At 31.4% G+C, this 22,437-nt stretch overlaps 1 protein-coding gene across 2 annotated transcripts in view; it reads right to left on the bottom strand.

The window, feature by feature from the left end:
* LOC145293689 (leucine-rich repeat neuronal protein 1-like) overlaps positions 1–22,437 on the bottom strand; it is a 139,082-nt gene that overhangs the window by 61,140 nt on the left and 55,505 nt on the right. The window contains exon 2 of one of the 2 annotated variants that reach the window (XM_080140090.1): positions 14,436–14,469. The exons of the other annotated variant lie outside the window; for it this stretch is intronic. The gene's annotated coding sequence lies outside the window, so the exon portion shown is untranslated. The remainder of the gene's footprint in view (positions 1–14,435; positions 14,470–22,437) is intronic. 2 annotated transcript variants of the gene reach the window in all.

Raw genomic sequence — 22,437 nt, forward strand, 5'->3', positions numbered from 1 at the left:
GAAGTTTATTTTGTGTGTTTTTTAGCTTACATCAAGCGGCTTCATACCTTGTCTGGAGCAATTTCCATAAAAAAGTCTAAGAATGATAAATAGCATTAACTGTGCTTTTCAACGTTTGTCTCCATCAATTTAAGAGAATTTGAAACTCTTCAACTGTACGCGTCTTATTTTTAGACTTATCTTATTTTTGAGATTCTGATTTTTTTTTTTTTTTGTCAGTCATTCGATTTGTTTTTTTAATAAATTTGTTTATCTTTACGATTCAAGTTTTCAGTTCAGTTCCGGTTGCTACCTCGTTTTTAATTGAATTTTGTTTATTAAATTGTTAAGGGAAAGTACAGAATAGGTAAAGTAAGCTCCTCCTCCCCATGTTAAGAATGGCTTTTCTAAATAATAACGTTATTATTTAGAAAAGTTGTTCGTAACATAGACAGGGTCAACCGGAAATGAAATGGTTATCTTCTCTTTTTTTTTATTCAATTTTTTTTTTTTTAATTCAATTTTCACCCCAAACAAGGCACAGTGCCACTTTGAAGCAGGGGGCTACTATCAGGGACTTAATTAGCAGGGTCATTATGAAGGGAGATGAGTAGAAAGATGTTTGTTAACATTACACTTGAACTTCTGCATATCATTGCAGTTGGGAAAGCAGAATCCTGGAAGGGAGTTCCAAAGACCCGCAGTTCTGGGGAAGAAACTATTGGAGTAAAAGGCTTTCTTGCACCTAGGGATCTCTACTGTAAAGGGATGAGACTTAGTAGCTTGTCAGGTTTGTCGGGGGTAGTTACGTCGGGGAGGTACAAGTGTTTGCAGTTCGTCAGAGCATTTACCATTAAAGTATTTGTAGAACAGGCAGAGGGATACAACATCTCGTCAATGGGACAGAGGCTGAAGCCTAGATGACAGTTCAGGACCTATCAGGTTGGCGATTCTCTTTTGAACCCTGTCCAGGAGCGAGAGACAAGCAGCAGATGCACCAGCCCAGATGTGACAACAGTACTCCATACATGGGCGAATGGTTGCCTTATAGAGGTATAGGATACTGTCAGGCGTAAGTAGTTTTCTAGCACGGTAGAGGGAGCCAGCCTTCCTTGCAGCAGCCTTGGCAATGCTCTCAATGCATCTATTCCAGTTCATATTCCCTGTAAACGTTAGGCCGAAGAGTTTAAAAGAAGTACTTTCAGGCAATGTGTTCTTGGCCATTGCTATTGGTGGTAGAGAAGGTTTCTTGTAGTTATTGAAGGAAACAAGCTTAGTCTTAGCAGCATTGAATGTGACCAACCTTTACGATAACCATAAATTTTAATATATATGATTTAAATATTAATAATTAATTAATAATTACTACGTGCATAAAAGTAATTCATCTATACACATGCATGTTTCGGAGTCTACTTCTCATCAGTATAGCTAGACTTTTATTGTCAAGGATCGAACCTTTAACGGCTCGATAAGTAGTCTGGTGTTTTACCATGGAACTACCGGACCTTAGACAATTTTATAAGATTTGGGCGAAGAAAAATGTAAACAAAGGACAAATAACTCCTGTCTTATAATAAGAGAAATCGCTCAGGAAGCGAAATTAATAAATTAATCGCTAATTAAAAAAAACGTAAATAAAAAAATATTCAAACAATCTTATCTATATATATATTTTCAGTTATACTTCTTGTAAATTGATGTGTTGATTGCGACAATAGACTGCAATATGTGCATATAATTTGGAATTTTGCTCGTTTTTAACAGTCTGAAAAGTCTAGTATATATATTTTCGGCACTGGTGAATATTGTGAACCAGACATATCTCAGCGTTCGCTCGGCTTTGGCCAGAACATGACGTCAACAGCCGGCTTATGCTGAGCATCGCTGATAAAATCATAAAAACGCTATGTAAAAGAAACTAGCAAAATGATAGAAAACAAAAACACGACCTCTCGTAATTTGGTGTTTTCTTATTTATTTATTTATTTTTTTTTTCTTAATAATAACTGTCAAGAAAAGGTGAGAAGAAACAAAAATTAATTTTTTTTGGGGGGGGGGAATGATTTTAAGGAAATGTTTTAAAAAAGATTCCAAGAAAAACTTTTTTGTTCTTATTATAAAATCATAATTCAGCACGCCACGTTGTGATTTGGCTGATTGTTAGCATGTTACGTCAGACACAAGCTAAACCTGAGCTGTTGCTCAGCATAATCCAGCTGTTGACGTCATGTTCCGGCAAAAGCCGAGCCAACGCTGAGATATGTCCGATTCACAATATGCACCGGTGCCAACTTATGTTAATATCGCAGGTACGTTCAAACTATAGAAAAATGTCACTCGTGACTGATCGCTAAGCAACATTTAACCGTAGAGCTATGTGTCTAATTCTGTTTTTCGTGTTTTTTTTAGATAAGCATTAATAATTTGTATCATTTGGATTCTTCCGACTATTGTTCTCATATTGAGTGTTATTCTGACAACGTTTCAGCCGATGAAACCTCCAACCTTCTTCAGGTGAATCTTGTCAAACTCGAGAAACAATCTGTCGAACTTGGAAATCTGCACAAAATTTTAAATAAAACGCTTTATTTAATCCTTGGGGGGGGGGGGTAGCATGTTCTCATTCGTCAGAAGAGTTTCACTTCAAACCAAATTTTACTTAATTTTTCTTATCTATTACGTCACGGCTCCATAATCTTCTGAATGTTGAAGGCTCAGTCCTTATTGCAGACGATACTAAGAATACAATTGCAAATTATTTAAGACTTACCTTGGAATGACTCAAGAGTTTTGAAGTTGGAGAAATTATATATGACTGGTGATGCTATTGCAATTATATATGACTGGTGATGCTATTGAAATTATATATGACTGGTGATGCTATTGAAATTATATATGACTGGTGATGCTATTGAAATTATATATGACTGGTGATGCTATTGAAATTATATATGACTGGTGAGGCTATTGAAATTATATATGACTGGTAATGCTATTGAAATTATATATGACTGGTGATGCTATTGAAATTATATATGACTGGTGATGCTATTGAAATTATATATGACTGGTGAGGCTATTGAAATTATATATGACTGGTGAGGCTATTGAAATTATATATGACTGGTGATGCTATTGAAATTATATATGACTGGTGATGCTATTGAAATTATATATGACTGGTGATGCTATTGAAATTATATATGACTGGTGATGCTATTCAAATTATATATGACTGGTGAGGCTATTGAAATTATATATGACTGGTAATGCTATTGAAATTATATATGACTGGTAATGCTATTGAAATTATATATGACTGGTGAGGCTATTGAAATTATATATGACTGGTGAGGCTATTGAAATTATATATGACTGGTGATGCTATTGAAATTATATATGACTGGTGAGGCTATTGAAATTATATATGACTGGTGATGCTATTGAAATTATATATGACTGGTGAGGCTATTGAAATTATATATGACTGGTGAGGCTATTGAAATTATATATGACTGGTAATGCTATTGAAATTATATATGACTGGTGATGCTATTGAAATTATATATGACTGGTGATGCTATTGAAATTATATATGACTGGTGATGCTATTGAAATTATATATGACTGGTGATGCTATTGAAATTATATATGACTGGTGATGCTATTGAAATTATATATGACTGGTGAGGCTATTGAAATTATATATGACTGGTGAGGCTATTGAAATTATATATGACTGGTGATGCTATTGAAATTATATATGACTGGTGATGCTATTGAAATTATATATGACTGGTGAGGCTATTGAAATTATATATGACTGGTAATGCTATTGAAATTATATATGACTGGTGATGCTATTGAAATTATATATGACTGGTGATGCTATTGAAATTATATATGACTGGTGATGCTATTGAAATTATATATGACTGGTGATGCTATTGAAATTATATATGACTGGTGAGGCTATTGAAATTATATATGACTGGTGAGGCTATTGAAATTATATATGACTGGTGAGGCTATTGAAATTATATATGACTGGTGATGCTATTGAAATTATATATGACTGGTGATGCTATTGAAATTATATATGACTGGTGATGCTATTGAAATTATATATGACTGGTGATGCTATTGAAATTATATATGACTGGTGAGGCTATTGAAATTATATATGACTGGTGATGCTATTGAAATTATATATGACTGGTGATGCTATTGAAATTATATATGACTGGTGAGGCTATTGAAATTATATATGACTGGTAATGCTATTGAAATTATATATGACTGGTGAGGCTATTGAAATTATATATGACTGGTGATGCTATTGAAATTATATATGACTGGTGAGGCTATTGAAATTATATATGACTGGTGATGCTATTGAAATTATATATGACTGGTGAGGCTATTGAAATTATATATGACTGGTAATGCTATTGAAATTATATATGACTGGTAATGCTATTGAAATTATATATGACTGGTGATGCTATTGAAATTATATATGACTGGTGATGCTATTGAAATTATATATGACTGGTGAGGCTATTGAAATTATATATGACTGGTGATGCTATTGAAATTATATATGACTGGTGATGCTATTGAAATTATATATGACTGGTGATGCTATTGAAATTATATATGACTGGTGATGCTATTGAAATTATATATGACTGGTGAGGCTATTGAAATTATATATGACTGGTGATGCTATTGAAATTATATATGACTGGTGATGCTATTGAAATTATATATGACTGGTGATGCTATTGAAATTATATATGACTGGTGATGCTATTGAAATTATATATGACTGGTGATGCTATTGAAATTATATATGACTGGTGAGGCTATTGAAATTATATATGACTGGTGATGCTATTGAAATTATATATGACTGGTGAGGCTATTGAAATTATATATGACTGGTAATGCTATTGAAAATATATATGACTGGTGATGCTATTGAAATTATATATGACTGGTGATGCTATTGAAATTATATATGACTGGTGAGGCTATTGAAATTATATATGACTGGTGAGGCTATTGAAATTATATATGACTGGTGAGGCTATTGAAATTATATATGACTGGTGATGCTATTGAAATTATATATGACTGGTGAGGCTATTGAAATTATATATGACTGGTGAGGCTATTGAAATTATATATGACTGGTGATGCTATTGAAATTATATATGACTGGTGATGCTATTGAAATTATATATGACTGGTGATGCTATTAGAATTATATATGACTGGTGAGGCTATTGAAATTATATATGACTGGTGAGGCTATTGAAATTATATATGACTGGTGAGGCTATTGAAATTATATATGACTGGTGAGGCTATTGAAATTATATATGACTGGTGAGGCTATTGAAATTATATATGACTGGTGATGCTATTGAAATTATATATGACTGGTGATGCTATTGAAATTATATATGACTGGTGATGCTATTGAAATTATATATGACTGGTGATGCTATTGAAATTATATATGACTGGTGATGCTATTGAAATTATATATGACTGGTGATGCTATTGAAATTATATATGACTGGTGATGCTATTGAAATTATATATGACTGGTGAGGCTATTGAAATTATATATGACTGGTGATGCTATTGAAATTATATATGACTGGTGATGCTATTGAAATTATATATGACTGGTGATGCTATTGAAATTATATATGACTGGTGAGGCTATTGAAATTATATATGACTGGTAATGCTATTGAAATTATATATGACTGGTGATGCTATTGAAATTATATATGACTGGTGATGCTATTGAAATTATATATGACTGGTAATGCTATTGAAATTATATATGACTGGTGAGGCTATTGAAATTATATATGACTGGTGAGGCTATTGAAATTATATATGACTGGTGATGCTATTGAAATTATATATGACTGGTGATGCTATTGAAATTATATATGACTGGTGAGGCTATTGAAATTATATATGACTGGTGAGGCTATTGAAATTATATATGACTGGTGAGGCTATTGAAATTATATATGACTGGTGATGCTATTGAAATTATATATGACTGGTGATGCTATTGAAATTATATATGACTGGTGAGGCTATTGAAATTATATATGACTGGTGATGCTATTGAAATTATATATGACTGGTGAGGCTATTGAAATTATATATGACTGGTGATGCTATTGAAATTATATATGACTGGTGAGGCTATTGAAATTATATATGACTGGTGAGGCTATTGAAATTATATATGACTGGTGAGGCTATTGAAATTATATATGACTGGTGATGCTATTGAAATTTATATATGACTGGTGAGGCTATTGAAATTATATATGACTGGTGAGGCTATTGAAATTATATATGACTGGTGAGGCTATTGAAATTATATATGACTGGTGAGGCTATTGAAATTATATATGACTGGTGATGCTATTGAAATTTATATATGACTGGTGAGGCTATTGAAATTATATATGACTGGTGAGGCTATTGAAATTATATATGACTGGTGAGGCTATTGAAATTATATATGACTGGTGAGGCTATTGAAATTATATATGACTGGTGAGGCTATTGAAATTTATATATGACTGGTGAGGCTATTGAAATTATATATGACTGGTGAGGCTATTGAAATTATATATGACTGGTGATGCTATTGAAATTTATATATGACTGGTTAGGCTATTGAAATTATATATGACTGGTGAGGCTATTGAAATTATATATGACTGGTGAGGCTATTGAAATTATATATGACTGGTGAGGCTATTGAAATTATATATGACTGGTGAGGCTATTGAAATTATATATGACTGGTGATGCTATTGAAATTTATATATGACTGGTGATGCTATTGAAATTTATATATGACTGGTGAGGCTATTGAAATTATATATGACTGGTGATGCTATTGAAATTATATATGACTGGTGATGCTATTGAAATTATATATGACTGGTGATGCTATTGAAATTATATATGACTGGTGAGGCTATTGAAATTATATATGACTGGTGAGGCTATTGAAATTATATATGACTGGTGAGGCTATTGAAATTATATATGACTGGTGAGGCTATTGAAATTATATATGACTGGTGATGCTATTGAAATTATTCAGTAGTTTTGTTAGTTTGCTGAAACCATTGGAGCATAGAAATAAGCTGTTGCTTTTGTTATTGCAAGAACTAGAAGCGACTGGAGTAAATTCAGGGAGATTTTGTCATTACTAACCAGCAGAGCATTACAGCAATTGACCAAGAGAAGAGCCTATTAATCATGTGTTACAGCAGTATGAAGAAAGTCGACAAGAGGAAAATGGCTGATTTTGAATTGTGGTGCTATCATAGACTTCTTCGTGTTAGTTCGGTCGACAAACGTACAAATGAACGGTTCTGGAGAAGATTGGACCAGGCGAAAGACTGCTGGACAACATCAATGAGAGAAAATTGCAATTTTTGGGTCATGTGGTCAGAACAGACGGCCTAACAAAAGATCTGCTCTTTGGTACAACCCCTTGCAAAAGAGGATGTGGAAGACCAAAAACAAGAATGCCAGACAATGTGAAGGACATTGCAGACATTAGCATGGCTGAGTTGCTCAGAATGATGCAGAACCGGAATCAATGGCGATTATGGGAGGGACCACATGAAGGTTGCCAACATCTTAAGTGAAAGTGGTTTTTATTAAACGGACGTGATTTGAACTTAGGACACTCAGGTCGTCAGTTCATGTCGTTAACCACTAAGCAACCGTCACCTCCTGAAAGCTGTATTACAATGTATAAAAATTCTGATTCCCAAAATACCACAAAGATGCATGACCTTGACCTCTATATTTTTCAGACCATTTCTGTCATGGCTCCATTTTTATTATTTGACACAAAGAGCGATTTCCTTTAGTAGTCTCTTTCGAATATAAGTAGAACTGGGCGTGTGCCACTTAAAGTGTATTCTACTCCAATCATTCAAAACTACAATTTCATTGAATTTTGACTTTTTGTGAATATTGTTATTTTGTATACAAAGAAAGAAGAAAAATCTCTAAATAGATAAATAACTGTTCAAAAAGTCGACCAGACGATAATTGACTGCAGAAGTTGTATTTAGATTCGTTTTTTTTTTCCTTTGCTTATTTGATTTTTATTGTTTAAATTTTGTTTTGTTTGATATTTTCTTTTGGCTTCATTCAGGGAAATATTCGATCTGTTGGTTTTAAAACGTATTTTCATTCTCTTTTTTTTCAATTTCTTTTTCATCAATGTCGTCTGGAAAAACAAACTGTTAGGGTCTTTCTTAATTGCGACAATGTTAAAAGAGAATAGATTTCTCGGTATACATATGGAAGCGGTACCCCAATCTCTAATTTTTTGGGGGTAATTTTTTTCTCTTTTTTTTTTTTTTTAAATTTTTTTCAGAGGATTATTAATCGAATGGTCACTAATCTACTGGACTATCCAAAAAAGTACAAAAAATTAAATATTTAACATTTTTTTAAGGGGGTGCTCCATTTTCTACAACGTTCTCATAAATCGATCCCTCATTTTGGAAGCATGGACATTTTTCGGCCAAATTTCTCAAATTTAGCCATTTAAGGTCAAACTACTTTAGAAAAAGGCTAAATTTACGAAATTTAGCCGAAAAAATCGATGCTTCCAAAATGGGGATTGATTTACTAGAACGTTTTATTAGAAATGGAGCACCCCTTGAAAAATGTTCAAAGTGGAATTTTTTTTTTTTTTTTTATAATCTGGTAGATTAGTGACCATTCGATATTAATCCGCTGAAAGGACAAAGAAAAAAGACGAAAATAAAAAAAAATTATAGAGTGGAGTACCACTTCCATACATGCCCCGATTTATTCTATTAGTTTTATTTATTTAAAAATCGCCTTATATATATATATATATATATATATATATATATATATATATATATGGCGATTAAGCTACACTGAATATTCTGCGTTTTATCCAACTATAGGATTACTCAGGCTTATGCGCGAATTCTGTCGTTGCTTCTTGTTTTTATACATGTTGAGGATTTCTAGTCAGCCAATCAGCTTTCTAGTATCCACCGCGCCCCTTCCTACCAGCCAATGGGCATGCATTTTATCAAACAAAGGATCTGTTTTAGAACTAGGTTAGTTGGATGAAACGCAGAATATTCAGTGTAGCTTAATCGCCATATATATTTTATAAATTACTAACTAGCTCTACCTACGTATTGAGCATTTTTGAAGTAAATACTTAAAGTTTACGCATAAATCTATACTTTCGTATATTAAATTTATGCGAATAAATGAAGGTGTTATATATATATATATATATATATATATATATATATATATATCAGAAATTCAAGTTTACAAACTGAAGAATTTTTGAAACTTAAAGAGAATGTTTTGGGATTTGATACAACAGTTCTATTTTTCAACTTCTTTCTTGATTTATATTATTCTATATTAACATTATATCTCTCATGCTCTGAAGTTTTCAAACTATGTGCTAACCAGCAAAATTATAGCTAGCCTATATACATGGTACTTTGCTAATTGTTTTCCTCTGAGAATAAGAGCCATTCTTTAAAACTCCATGAAATAAGGAAAAATCTGTCTTCCTTGTTTTGAATAATAAATGTTGTGAATTCTAATTTGCAGAATTTGAACTATCTTCTCATATATATATATATATATATATATATATATATATATATAAGCAAATATCTGTTTAAATGTATGTATGTTTGTATGTCTGCCTAAAACTTTCCACAGAGGCGACAGATTTTCACGAAATCAGTATCGTTTTGAAGCTTGACACTTCAAACGACAAATATTGAAAAATTGGCTAAAAAACATTAATTCTTTCACCCTCAACTGGACACTTCTACAGGGAGGAGTAGCAAAAAATCGTTCTTTCATGACAATTTAGCTAAACACACATGCGCAAAAAAGTTCTTTGAATTAGTTTAAATATAAAAAAAAACCAAACTTTTCTCATGCGATCATAGACCAGTCATTATAGTGGCGGCATCGTTATCTTGAGATTGCACGTTCAAGCCTAGATATCAGATATATATTTTTTTTCGATTTTTAAAGTTTTAATATTGAAACAGACGTTATCTATGCCATTTTTACATTCATTTAAAAAAAAATTTTCCACCACGTTTGCTGCTTTTTTTTTGTTTTTGTTATTTCGATTTTTTTTTTTAAGAAGTTTTACCATTTAAACATGTTTATTTATGCCATTTCTTTTTCGTTTGCTTATTCTTTATTTTGCATCACGTTCGCTGTTTTTTTTTTGTTTTTGTTTTTCTGATTTAAAAAAGAAGTTATAATATTTAAACAAGGTTATTATGTTCACTTATTCTTTATTTCCCATTTTGTTTTGATTTACCCCCCCCCCCACACACCTTATCACACCCGGGCAACGCCAGGTACCCTCGCTAGTGTGTATATATATATATATATATATATATATATATATATATATATATATATATACTAGCAAAAGTACCCGTCAATGACTGGGTTCAAAAACAGCCTACAGAAAACGGACTCTGATTTATGAAAGCATGATAGGTTATGAAAAGGAAGGGTTGTAAATTTGGGTTGAATTTGGGGTATCAAAACCAAAGCAAAATATGATGAAAGTAAAAATAAAATAGATAAACCCCATAATTTATTATACCATACCTGTTCACACTGAAACACTTATCACAATATTCTGTGGATCTATATTAAAAACCTTGTTAAACTTTGACATATTTCCATTCTATGGAGGTCAGACGCGAACGAACACCCCATAATTTTATTATACCATATTTCTTCAAACTGAAACATAATTATCAAAGTATACTTACGCAGATAGATATGAAAAGTCTTTATTAAAGTTTGTGCCTATTTCCATTCTATGGAGGCCAGGCGCGAACGCAGACCCCACAATTTAGTGTAATCTGCTAGAATGGCAAAACCTACAATTTGCAATTTTAACTTTCCTGCTGGTTATTATCATATCTGGTTTTCTTGTTTGGATGACCCTGTCCATTTGTACTTCCATACCTCAGAAGATTTTTCCCAATACTCTTTTCAGTTTCTATCCGTACTCAAAGTGCAGTCGTTTGCATAATTCTCTGGTGTATACTTTCCAAATCCAATCATGTCTATATTTATATTCGTTTTGAAGTGGTTTGCTGTATTCATTTATGATGTGGTTTACTATTTTATCTCTTTGTCCATTGAGTCTACATTTGCTATTTTCCTAGGTTCTGTCTACTTTAAATTTCATGTAGTTTGTTCTGATCGCATTATTTTGTGCAATTGTCAGTAACAAGTTTGCTTCTCTTTTCAAGTGTCCTTTTCATGCATGGTCCCCCGTGAGTGCACAGTTAACGTGGCATAAAAAATGACTAAGTTCAGCATTTGCTACCCCTCCCCCCATCCTATTTAGCCCCAAAGTCCACAGGAGATGTCAAATCCTGATGAAAATGAACAAACGGTGTAGTTTTATGCTTTAACATATGTAAATTTGAGTTCTGCAGCATGTAAAAGAAGAAATGACTAAGTCCATCATTTGCCCCCACCCTCCATTTAGCCCCAAAAGTCCCCAAGGCCTTAACATATTTAAATTTGAGTTCAGCACCATGCAAAACTGCTAAATAGACATATACAGAAAATTTTGGACAAATATGGTAAAATAGTCTAAAAAATGAAGTGTTTTTATTAGCCCTAAAAGAGTCCCTGGGGCACACCCAAGAGTTATCGCAAAGTATAGACAAACAAAATTATATAGAAATCAGTTAGTTACAACTTTTCAGAAAGTTTTATAAAAATCCAAGGCATCAATTTTTTTAATGAGCACAAAAGGTCAATTTCAGGCATTTTTAACCCAAAAGGTGCTTCTAGGGGTGGGGGAAACAGAGAATCCGTTCTGTTGCTTTTTTACTCATATCATGTTTAATGTTTATGCAAAATTTCAAAAAATTCTACATCGTAGTTTTTGAGAAAAGTACAGACGGACGAACGGACAAGGGTGGCTTTACAGGTCCTCCTTTTGTCAAGGGATCAAAAAACAAATGATAAAAAAAAGTTTGGGGATTTTTATGAGTTTTTTCTTTACAGATTGTATTTTTGTATCATAATTTTGTGACAAAGAAACAAACTATACACTTTATCACTTTCATTAATGAAATGAATTTTCTCATCATAGGCTGAATATCTGGCTTACATGCTGGCATGTTTCATGGCTTTTAGAAATTCACTTCTAAACTTTGGCAAAATCTTTGTTCTTTTTTCTCTCAAATTCTTTCTTATCATTTCCTCTTCTGTTTTCCCTAACCCTCTCCCACATTAACCTTTCCTCATCTACTAGGCACGGTCAAAAAATGTAAGAAACACTAAGTTGTTTTTTTATAAAGAATTAAAAATCTATTAAAATCCATTCTTGAGCAACTTTTTTTTCCAGAAAGATAAAAGCCTAAATTTTATCATATGAAAAACAGAATAATATAAAATTTTTACCACTATTTTTTAATAGAATTTTAAATTTTAATCCCCCCCGCCTCCACAAAAAAACACCATTCACCCCCATTTTTTCTCAGTGAATAACATATTTGAATATTTTAAAAAAGTTTTTCAAACCAATTCATTTTTTCGTTGTCTAAATAAGATTTAGAATGATTTATTATAAGAATTTGAAAAAATATTATAAGTACCTGAATTTCAAATAATTCAATCTTTTATGTCACTCTACAGATTTCATGTGGCGAAATTAAAAAAATCCAAAATTTAATAATATATGTCATATAAATCCAATATCCATATAATAAATAATGAAGAATTTGATTGGGAATAAAATGTATTTAACTACATATTTGGATGTTTATTGGGTTTCGGTACTACTGGAGTTTAAGTAAGTCATTAGGTTCTATTTGAATGATTGTCAGCCATCTTTAAATATGGCTGCCGTTCTTACAAATGCACAACATTTATGTTTGTGAAAACTAGTATGATGTTCAAGAGTCTATTGGCATTCATTTGCCACCATTTTTTCTTCCCCCTCCCCCCACCAAGGTCACAGAATCAAAATTCTAGAGGAATTTTGACTTTTGGGTCCATAACTTAATATGAAAACCCTTGCCAAAAAATAAGAAATTATGAGAGTCATTCAATAAGTAAGTCCCTAGACCCACTTCTCATCGCAGTAGCAACAAAACACGACGCAGTTATCAGTCTTTCTCTACATAGGAGTCTTCCAGAGTAATGCATTTCTTCCATTGGTTAATGCAGCTCTGGAAACCATTTTTGTAGAACACTCCAGATTGGTTCTCCAACCACAATGTGATTTTGGAAATCTGCATTGATTTCTAGTTGGCATTGACTATTAGTCTTCTATTAAATTTGAGTGTCAATAAGATTCCCCAACATCACAATACTCTTTGCACTCTTCCAGATGACAACGATTGAAAGTACGTAAGACAAACCATACAACAGGCATCCTTACTACACAAACTAACCGTTGATACTCAGAAGATTGTTTGCAGTCAACAAAATAATTTAAAAATAAATAAAACTCTGTAGTTTTTAACCAAATAGGACGATTAATTGAGAATCAGAAAAATCGGAACTTTTCGGGATATCAGAATTGGAAAAAATTGTGCCTATTTTCCGATGCCAAAAGCGATTCTTTTAACTGTCTTTTTTAATTTGATTAAAAAAAAAAATCCTCCATTGCTGGTAGTAATATTAAAATAATATTGATTTTAAACTACCAATAAAACCAAAATCTATAGACTAACACACACAAGTGTATTTTTATATTTGAAAAAATATCTACACGTTTGACGTGTGTTTTTATAGTAGTTGGGAAAAAAATAACAATTTTATAGTTAAATATTTCAAGATTTATAAAGTATTAGGATCGGAATCAGTAATTGTATCAGATTTGGGAATTTAGTATGAAATCGCTAATTGTATCAGAATCGAGAAATATATTGGAATCGTCCCATCACTAATATATATATATAATATATATAACTACTTAATTTACTCACATAAAATTAATATACAAAAGTATAGATTTATGCGTAAAATTTAAGTATTTACTTCAAAAGTGCTCAATACGTAGGTAGAGCTAGTTAGTAATTTATAAAATATATATGGCGATTAAGCTACACTGAATATTCGGCGTTTCATCCACTCTAGGACTCCTCAGGCTTATCTATTTTTTTATAAATAATTTTATCAAGAATTCTTCATAAGTTTTGAGAAGTCCGACTTGGGAGAGGTGTGGTTGGAGATTGCGCAACTCTTGCCACAAAAATCCCATGTGCAGTACCCTTACAGTTGATATCTGTAGTCTGTTATAGACTGAAGGAGCTATTATATATATGTGTGTGTGTGTGCATATTTATATCTACCTGTTTATTGGGTAAATCCCTGGGATCAAATTTCCTGCAAAATAAGTAAACAAAAAAACTTCAATAAATAATAAAACCAAACAAACAAAAAAATTCAAAACATATAATTACAAAAATGGTTTGATTTTAATTAAAAATTTTAAAAACTTTAAAATATTACAAATTAGCAGGACTATTCGGCGTTTCCTATAACAAAAGTGTAACATATTTCTATTAAAATTTCTACCTCTTTGTCTTTCTTCTTCCCCCTCCTCCTTTTTAAACTCTCTATTTTCCCATGCCCTCTTTCATATCTGCCTAGCCTATTCCTCTATCTGGACATACACGTATATAGACGGACATGGAACCAGGGATAATGATTCGGGCTTTCTTAAGTGGTTAATCATTAGTTTAAAAAAATAATAATTTTAGCATTTTTCCCTTTTGCTGAATTTCTTCAAATAATGGCGAAGCCGTTGTAATCTAAGGTTTTTGTTTTGTCGCTTTTTTATTATATTTTGCCCTCAGATATCTATATAATTATAAAACTCAGATCAGCTTGCTTACTTGGGCGTTTAAACCGTCCATTTGGTTTCTGACTTCCGGTTTAAAAAAAATTTGTCTGCTTACCTATTTCATGGCCGCCCTGTTTTAAGTCCGCTATTAAAAGCTACTGCTGCTATTCAAAGCATACACAAGGTCAACAATATTTTTTTTTGTTTTAACTTATTTGAAAGTGTTTTCCTTACAAATAAGTGTAATTTAACCCCGTTCAGTTAAAAAAACAAAACAAAACAAACTGATTCAAATATAAATATATAACTATAATCATATTTATAACCGTATTTACTGCTTTTAGTAGCACTCCTGTGGATTCTGACGACTTATTTTTTTCAGGCCTTACTTAAAAATATTTTCTCTTCAAGAAGGGGGAGGTAGAAACTTGGTTTTAGTAGTGCTTTTAGTAGGGCCTCCTTAATTTTAATTAGTGCTTGTAGTAGTGCTCTAGAGCGTTCCTTGAGTTTTATTCTTTTCACTCATCACTTAAAAAATGTTTTCTCAGGACAATAAAAGACATTATAATCTCAAAATCACTTTTTATTTTGAACATTTTTCATCTTACTTTTTAAGGGCTAACGGATAGACTAGTTTATATATACCATTTATTTTTTGTTTCTAATCACACTTAAAAAGAATTTTGTATTTTATTCCGCACTTCCAGAAATTACATTATTAAAACTTTTGGTTATTTGAACATTTTTCTAATTTGATTTTCTGTTTTTCATTTTCTACATTTTTTATCTTTTATTTGTGTAAATGCGAAAGTCTTGAAAAGTTTTTTTTTGCTAAAAAATAATTATTTGGAGTATTTTAATGTAGTAGAAAATCTTTTTGTATTGGAGAAACTTTTAGCCAAAAAAATTCTTTTATTAAAAAAATCTTGATAAAAAAAATTCTTTTATTAAAAAAATCTTCATAAAAAAAAATTCTTTTATTAAAAAAATCTTGATAAAAAAAAATTGTTTTATTAAAAAAATCTTGATAAAAAAAATTCTTTTATTAAAAAAATCTTGATAAAAAAATTCTTTTATTAAAAAAATCTTGATACAAAAAATTCTTTTATTAAAAAAATCTTGATAAAAAAAATTCTTTTATTAAAAAAATCTTGATAAAAAAAAATTCTTTTATTAAAAAAATCTTGATAAAAAAAATTCTTTTATTAAAAAAATCTTCATAAAAAAAAATTCTTTTATTAAAAAAATCTTGATAAAAAAAAATTGTTTTATTAAAAAAATCTTGATAAAAAAAATTCTTTTATTAAAAAAATCTTGATAAAAAAATTCTTTTATTAAAAAAATCTTGATACAAAAAATTCTTTTATTAAAAAAATCTTGATAAAAAAAATTCTTTTATTAAAAAAATCTTGATAAAAAAAAATTCTTTTATTAAAAAAATCTTGATAAAAAAAATTCTTTTATTAAAAAAATCTTCATAAAAAAAAATTCTTTTATTAAAAAAATCTTGATAAAAAAAAATTGTTTTATTAAAAAAATCTTGATAAAAAAAATTCTTTTATTAAAAAAATCTTGATAAAAAAATTCTTTTATTAAAAAAATCTTGATACAAAAAATTCTTTTATTAAAAAAATCTTGATAAAAAAAATTCTTTTATTAAAAAAATCTTGATAAAAAAAAATTCTTTTATTAAAAAAATCTTGATAAAAAAAATTCTTTTATTAAAAAAATCTTCATAAAAAAAAATTCTTTTATTAAAAAAATCTTGATAAAAAAAAATTGTTTTATTAAAAAAATCTTGATAAAAAAAATTCTTTTATTAAAAAAATCTTGATAAAAAAATTCTTTTATTAAAAAAATCTTGATACAAAAAATTCTTTTATTAAAAAAATCTTGATAAAAAAAATTCTTTTATTAAAAAAATCTTGATAAAAAAAAATTCTTTTATTAAAAAAATCTTGATAAAAAAAATTCTTTTATTAAAAAAATCTTCATAAAAAAAAATTCTTTTATTAAAAAAATCTTGATAAAAAAAAAATTGTTTTATTAAAAAAATCTTGATAAAAAAAATTCTTTTATTAAAAAAATCTTGATAAAAAAATTCTTTTATTAAAAAAATCTTGATACAAAAAATTCTTTTATTAAAAAAATCTTGATAAAAAAAATTCTTTTATTAAAAAAATCTTGATAAAAAAAAATTCTTTTATTAAAAAAATCTTGATAAAAAAAATTCTTTTATTAAAAAAATCTTCATAAAAAAAAATTCTTTTATTAAAAAAATCTTGATAAAAAAAAATTGTTTTATTAAAAAAATCTTGATAAAAAAAATTCTTTTATTAAAAAAATCTTGATAAAAAAATTCTTTTATTAAAAAAATCTTGATACAAAAAATTCTTTTATTAAAAAAATCTTGATAAAAAAAATTCTTTTATTAAAAAAATCTTGATAAAAAAAAATTCTTTTATTAAAAAAATCTTGATAAAAAAAAATTCTTTTATTAAAAAAATCTTGATAAAAAAAAATTCTTTCTCCTTTCATGTTTTTTGAAAGATTTGGAAATCTTTCTTCAGTGAAGAAATATTTTAAAAGAGGGGATTCTACCCCTTGTCTTCCCTGTAAAATAAATCGAACATAACTCATTAGACTCCCTTTTAAGTCGATATGCATATAAAAACTTCAAACATAACTTTGTTAAAGGTATAAATGTATCTTTGCACATGCATAAAAGTAACATGTTTAATCGACTTACACCTGCCAAGATCCATTTTCTTTTTCAATTTTTACTCTTTAGCAGCTATTTTTACCAGTTAAAAACCAAATCGAATTTGTTCCACAGATTCAAATCTCCCATATATCAATTTTCAAATCTGTAAACTAAATTGACAAAGTAGTTTGGTAGAGACCATTTCTTACAAAGACAGACAGACAAGGTCGTTTATATATATATATATATATATATATATATATATATATATATATATATATTATTCCAGATTAATATTTTCCAGAGATGAAGCAACCAATAAATTTTTAATGAGGTTCATACAAGAGTACTCAATACCGAAGTAGGGCAAAATATACTTTTTATTTGGTTTACATAAGCATTAATATGTCGCTACACCTTTATGGGCATGTTTCAGTCACCTATGTACAAGTAACTAGAAAAATTACAGACTTTTCTTTTGTACAAGCAATATCACCTGAATAGGTCTCTAGTTACTTGTAACTGGCTGACCGAAACATACTGATGAATGTGTGGTGACATATAAATGCTAATGTTAAACAAATAAAACGTGTATATATATATATATATATATATATATATATATATATATTTTCTTTTATTATTTTTATTACATTTTCACCCCAAACAGGGGCAGTGCCACTTTGATGTACGGGGCTACTAACTGGGACATAATTGCAGGGGCACTATTTAGGGAGTTTAGCAGCAAGATGTCTGTTTACATTACACTTGAACTTCTGCATGTCAGTACAGTTAGGGAAACAGGAACCCGGAAGTGAATTCCAAAGTCTAGCAGCTCTAAGAAAGAAACTATTAGTGTAGAAAGCTTTCCGAGATCTTGAGATCTCTGCTGTGTAGGGGTGGAACTTTGCTGCTTTTCAGGTTTGGCGGAGGTATTTACATCAAGGGAGTACTTGGGATTGTAGTTCATTGGAGCATCTACTATTAAAATACTTGTAAAACATGCAGAGGGATGCAACATTTCATCGCTGAGACAGAGGCTGAAGCCTAGCTGGCAGTCTAGGACCAATTAGCTTAGTGACTCTCCTTTGAACCCTGTCCAGGAGTGAGAGACTAGTAGCAGGTGCACCAGGCCAAATGTGACAACAATACTCCATACATTGTCGAATGGTTGCCTTGTAGAGGTACAAGATACTTTCAGGCATAAATAACTTTCTAGCATGGTAGAGAGAGCCCACTTGCTCGCAGCAGCAACAGCAATTCCCTCAATGTATTTGTTCCAACTCATGTTCCCTGTGAATGTTAAGCCAAGGAGTTTGAATGTATCATTAGCCATGGCCATTACTACAGATTGGAGGTCTTCCTGTAGGGTTGCCACCATTGCCTTAGATATGTGTTCATTTGTTTTCCCCTCGAGCATGGTGTCATCAGCAAATATACTCATCTAAGAAACAATTTTATCAGGAAGGTCATTTATGAATATCAGGAATAATAAAAGTCCAAGGATCGACTCCTGAGGTACACCCACATTTATATCATATTGTTTAGATATACGACCATCGAGGATAGCCTGAATTCTTCTCTTATTTAAGAAGGATTTAATTATGTTAAGTATTCGACCAGTGATACAACATGATCTGAGTTTCCTGAGAAAACCATCATACCATACCCTGTCAAAAATTTTAGATATATATAGGGCTACTGCCCTACTCTCCTCTGCTTTATCCAGCATATTGTATATACATTTAGAGATTACAGTTAGGATATCTGCAGTAGAACGGGCTTGCCTAAATCCATATTGTTGGTAGAACAGAAGTTTAGCAGCTGTAAGGTGATGGACTACAGCTCGGTTATGGTCTCAAATATTTTGGTGAAAAGATAGAGAAGGCTAATGGGGCAATAATTTAATGGGTCAGTTCTCTCGCCAAAATTCTTGTAAACTGGTACCACAGAAGCACTTTTCCAGCAGTCAGGAAAGAAAGATTTGTTAAGGCATTTGTTGAAAAGTTTGGAGAGGACTGGAGCGAGCTCAGCAGAGCATTTTTTAAATAGTACATCTGGAATGGGATCAGGTCCACATGCTTTTGAGGTGTTTAGGTTTTTTATGAGATTATGCATTTGAGAAGCGGTTATTTTCAGATCATCTAGTGTGGTTTCTGTCCACAAAGGAAAATCAGGGAGGGAGTAGTTTGCTTTGTACAATGTAGAGTTTGAGGCAAACCAACTAGCAAGCATGTTAGCCTTCTCAGTTGCCATGCAAACAACCTCATGATTGTTTAATCATGGAGGAATTGTTGATTGCCCATTGTTTACTACATTGTTATAGATTTTCCAGAAATCACGGGTTTTCTGGCGGTTTCAAAGTATTCTCTTTTCGTTGTCGCTAATTTTAGTTTCTATAAACTTTTGTCTGTTTGTATTGGACTTATGTCTGTTAAATCTGCAGTATGCATGTTGCCTTTGAGCAATAGCAGCTGTGCAAGTAGAAGTAAACCATTGGGGAGAGGGGGGATTTGCTATAGAACTTCTGTGTGGGAACATGTACTTCAATTGCCGCTTTGAGCTACTCATTTGCTCACTGTTCCGCAGGAAAAGAAAAAATATTTCCCCATGGGGCATCTCAAGATCCTTGATGGTTTCTCAGTCAGCTGTCTGATAGCACCTTGTCGTTTTGAGCATAGTACCTTGTTGTTTTGGGTCGAGAGTTTAGGGTGATTTCTACTATTATCACAGCGTGATCATCAGCATTACCAAGTGGGCTATGGGCATTTGTTACAGTCATCGGGAATTTTGATCAGAAATAGATCTAGAAGTTCGGTTTGTTGAATTTGCTGATCTGGGAAACGTGTTGGAAATGTAACCGTCTGTGATAGAGAATGAGAGATAAAGAAGCTATTTGTGATGCTACCAGCCAGTTACTGTGGTGGACATTAAAGTCACCAAATATATGTACTTGCATGCTCAAGGGAGAGTGCTGTATCTATGCTGTCAGAGACTTGATTAAGGTACAGTCGTGGGTTGAGGGAGAGCAGTAGAGAAAATATAAGTAGGTAACGCTATGTTGCAGGTTAAAGCACATAAGGGCCTGGTCATCTGATTCTAGTTTAAATTCTCTAGTCAAGGGGAGGGTGTATCGAATATAGACTCCAAGTCCACGCATATGTCTGTTTGAGTCCTTACGGCAAAGTGGGAGATAACCAGGCATGTTAGAGGGGATGGAGAAGTGTAGGTTAGTTTCACTTAGTGCCAAGATATTCGGGGAGTTTGCTAGGAGAAATGATTCAACATCATTTAAATTAGTTCCAAGTCCGTGGATATTCATGAATGCAAGCCTCAAGAGAGGAGGCAAATTGGGTTTGTTTGAGTTTATGCCTGGTTTCATCGTAATTTTTGAGTGAACTGCAATTTTATTTTATTTAAAAGTTTCAGTTTGAGGGTGGACGTGCTGAACAAAGTGGTTGCATAGAATACCAAACACGCAACACAAGTAAACTATCAGCTAATTTTTCATTTGCAGGATTGTGGCCTCAGGAAGTTTACTTTTTTAAGTTTTATATTGTCAGAATATTACCCTTATTTTAATTACTATGTTTAATGAAGCCTTATTTGCCCCCCCCCAATTTATTTTGCCCCTTCCCCAGTGCACACCATTCTAATAATCTGTATATTAATTCAGAATATTAGCTTCAATTAAATCATTCACTCCACCATTGCCTCAGGCTCCAGTGTCCTTTTTTTTTTTTTTTTTTTTTTTCTTTTTGCATATTATTATTTGCAATTATGGGATAAGGTTTACCCCCCCCCCAACTATATCCCTGTCAGCTACACACCACCACTTCCAACTTTAATCAACAAGTGGAGGTGTAGGAGTATTGGAAGTACTGGTCTTTCCCAGCAGGCATTTATTAGGCAGCAGCAAATTGCAGACTTTTTGACATCAAACAATTCATTTTTTGATTTAGAACTCAAGTTTTGTTTTCAAGAAATAATTGAAAAACAAAAAAGAGGAAATGCTTAAAAATGCTTTTTTTTTTTAATATGTACATGCATATTTGTAAGGGGCTCTGTCTCTTTGTGTGTGTGAAAACACTTCTCAACTTATGTACTCAACGGATTTTTGATCTACAAGCTTGAAATTTGGTATATAGAGAATTCAGACAAAAGGTTTGCTAAAGGAGTAAAATTGAAAAATTTGTATGTGGAAGTAATCATAACGACAGCCTCTAAGATTTTTCTTGAGCTTAGAGAATAACCAGAAGTCACAGGGAGCAAGGTTTGAACTATTGGGAAGGTGAGGAAATGTTTTGATGGCCATCTTGATCAAATAGTCTGGCTTTTTTTCTGATCAATTAACACTTTTGGAACAAAATTTGTGCAAATCTTCAACATCTTCAGTTCCTCACGAATAATTGTGTGTACAGTTCCCACACTGACATCAAACTGTGCACTTATTGTCTCTATAGACACACGACAGTCCTTATCTATAGAAATTCTGTATTTGGCCAATCAACTCTGGTGCTCTGACTTTCCTTCTCCTCCCACACCTCTCATCATCACTTATAAACTTTCAGCCTTGCTTGAATATCTTATGCCACTCAAAATCTGAAGCATTCCACACGTTTCTGTGGCATTTTTTCAAGTTTAAAGCAGAATTCTATTGCATATCATTCTTCTAAAGTGTCGTCACATTCAGATTACATTTTTGAAATTCACCAGCTGTGATGGTCAGGCTTTAGTAGGGTGTATTCCAATTCCTGCTGTAGCTGTTCATTTGAAGTTGAAATCATAAAAATTGGTCAGTCAT

This window comes from Euprymna scolopes, chromosome 15 (genome assembly GCF_053919585.1).
Source record: "Euprymna scolopes isolate OS-2025 chromosome 15, ASM5391958v1, whole genome shotgun sequence".
NCBI classification, from domain to species: Eukaryota; Metazoa; Mollusca; class Cephalopoda; order Sepiida; family Sepiolidae; genus Euprymna; species Euprymna scolopes.